The sequence below is a fragment of the Lathyrus oleraceus genome, chromosome 3, assembly GCF_024323335.1.
Source record: "Lathyrus oleraceus cultivar Zhongwan6 chromosome 3, CAAS_Psat_ZW6_1.0, whole genome shotgun sequence".
Classification (NCBI taxonomy): domain Eukaryota; kingdom Viridiplantae; phylum Streptophyta; class Magnoliopsida; order Fabales; family Fabaceae; genus Lathyrus; species Lathyrus oleraceus.
The window spans coordinates 359,819,427-359,822,749 of NC_066581.1; positions in this window are offsets into that span (position 1 = coordinate 359,819,427).

Sequence of the window (3,323 nt, forward strand, 5' to 3'; positions counted from 1 at the left end):
TGGGTCTTTGGAAATTTTCACCTTGATAGTGAGTTTGAAACAACTTAACATGAGACGATCTCAAGATGGCTTGCACCAATGTTTGTATACCACAATGATTTAACCCTGATTAACCAAAACTTGGAATGGTAGATTTCTGATTGAATGTCTTTGTATAATTGGACTCAATGAGCTTTTGAGGTGGCTTGTCCTGATTTGAGTCTTGAAGAAAATTACTCTTGGATAACTGAACCCTTAGGGTGATTGGCTTGGATTGACTGATATTCAAAGTGATTTTTCCATGATTGGACTTGTTTCACTTTATCAAGTTCCTCAACTGTATATTGTTGGAATTTCTTTGATGCTAAATGTTACCTTGCAAATAAGATTGTTCATTCAAAACTGGTAATTTTAATGCAATGCTTATGAAAAAATTTGAAGTCAAAGTTTATTGATATGAATGGGTGAAATACAGTGAACGAGTCATTAATAAGAACACAATGGTGATCAAGCCTTTCACAGTATGAAAGTTGGTGCCATCAAATGATTAACAAAAATCGTTTGGAGTCAGGTTAACACAACCTTGTTGTAGAATGCTTTCAGAATAAACCTTGATTCAATTAGGTCTTTTAAGGGTTGTAATATGGTCTGGTTCACCGTTCTTGAAACAATAGGATATAAGACTCAAAATTTAACTTTTACCCACCCCTTCTTCTTGATGATCTCCAATTGCTACATTTAGTTAATTCGACACACACATTCGACTTCCAAGAGGGTTTAAATGTGTGATGGTAAGGATGAGAGTTCAAGATGATATTTTCTTGAAATGACAGTCACCTTATTTTTCTTTGTTTTGTTGAGGATTTGAGGACCTCTTTTTTGTTTTTCTTTATCCCTAATTTTGCCTGGACCACTTCTTTGAAGCTTTCGGTCCATCGGGATGCCCTAACTTTTGCCTAAGTCATTTTGTGGTATTTGACTTAGCGGACTTTTTTGTCTTTTTTTTACAAGTTGTGACTGTCATGTTATTGGTGGATGAGGAAGAACCACTACAATTTTTTTCTCAGGTTCTACGATACTTCATGATATGTGCGGAAAATAGCATGTGGTTGAACCTCTTTGGAGGATGTGTAGAGATGGACTGATTCTCTCAAAGATCGAATGCACAACCAAACTATCTGACCATAACTACCCTGCCCCAGGTAAAGATTAAGGGTTTTAGATCTGAAAGAAACAGCAACTTCTAGGCTCAAAATGATTGACTAGGGATTAAATCCTTATCTCTCTGGTATTTGGGGAATTTAAACAATGCCTTACATCATTTGAGAATACATCAGATAGGTGGGGAAACATCTGGCAACACATCATATAAGCTATGGAAATACATCAATAAACAAAGGAGTAATCCGGAAATTCATCTGATAATCCAAGAAGGAATTGAACCTCATGTAAAAAAAATTGATAGGTGACAATTGAGTTGGACATGAAAATGGTTGTAAAAATCGGATGATGGTTTAAGGGCACCAAAGATAAACTGGAATTAGAGGTCAAAGGATATAGGATCAACAACAAGACCTGGGCCAATGCAAAATGAGCACAAAGTACATTTCGGCTATGCATGATTAAATTTATTTTTATGCATGATATATGAATGATCATGATATGAAAATGGTGACACTTGAGTGGACTGGGAGTTTGTAAAGGCTTTTTATGGAAGTCGTGATTCCTCAACACCGAGAACTCAACCAAATATTGTGTGATATATGTTGTCAAAGGAGAATTCTATAAAGCTTGACAGCCACAACTTAGCCAAATGGATCCTTTCGGAGGATTAATGAATTGTGCTAGCATAATTTTCAGGCACTCATCTTAAACTCAATAGTTGTTGACGTATGGCAGAATTTGTTTGAGCAATTTGAAAGCATGAAGAAAGAGATTCTTCACCTCTGTGGCTCATCTTGCCATAGTTTGTGTGATCTTTGGAAATGTTCACCTTGATAGTGAGTTTGAAACAGCTTAACATGAGACGATCTCAAGATGGCTTGCACCAATGTTTGTATACCACAATGATTTAACCCTGATGAACCAAAACTTGGAATGGTAGATTTCTGATTGAATGTCTTTGTATAGTTGGACTCAATGAGATTTTGAGGTGGCTTGTCCTGATCTGAGTCTTGAAGAAAATTACTCTTGGATAACTGAACCCTTAGGGTGATTGGCTTGGATTGACTGATATTCAAAGTGATTTTTCCATGACTGGACTTCTTTCACTTTATCAAGTTCCTCAACTGTATATTGTTGGAATTTCTTTGATGCTAAATGTTGCCTGGCAAATAAGATTGTTCATTCAAAACTGGTAATTTTAATGTAATGCTTATGCAAAAATTTGAAGTCAAAGATTATTGATATGAATGGGTGAAATACAGTGAACGAGTCATTAATAAGAACACAATGGTGATCAAGCCATTCACAGTATGAAAGTTGGTCCCATCAAATGATTAACAAAAATCGTTTTGAGTCAGGTTAACACAACCTTGTTGTAGTATGCTTTCAGAATAAACCTTGATTCAATTAGGTCTTTTAAGGGTTGTAATATGGTCTGGTTCACGGTTCTTGAAACAAAAGGCTATAAGGCTCAAAATTTAACTTTTACCCACCCCTTTTTCTTGATGATCTCCAATTCCTACATTTAGTTAATTCGACACACACATTCGACTTCCAAGAGGGTTTAAATGTGTGATGCTAAGGATGAGAGTTCAAGATGATATTTTCTTGAAATGACAGTCACCTTATTTTTCTTTGTTTTGATGAGGATTTGAGGACCTCTTTTTTGTTTTTCTTTATCCCTAATTTTGCCTGGACCACTTCTTTGAAGCTTTCGGTCCATCGGGATGCCCTAACTTTTGCCTAAGTCATTTTGTGGTATTTGACTTAGCGGACTTTTTTGTCTTTTTTTTATAAGTTGTGACTGCTGTAAGACCCCAATTTTGGGCCCTAAGATCCCTCATGGCCCATATCATATCATATCATGGCCTCAAGGATCACTGCAAGCCCTAGTTTCCCTCCTAGTGGGTAGGTTGCCTTGTGAGTTGGTTCTTGATCACCAAGCATGTCTTGCATTTGTATATCTTTGCTTTCATATGTTTACTAACCAAAAAGTACAAAAATATTGTCAGTCTAACCTTGTTGCTTGCAGTTGAAGCAATCATCAGTAATTAGGTCAAAGACAGTCAACAGTCAGTCAAAGCAGTGGATGGTGACCATTCTTGCAGAATTTGGGCACCATGATCAATAATCAAGAGTTCATATGACTTGGGACATCATTTGAAGTCAAGTTCTCAAGG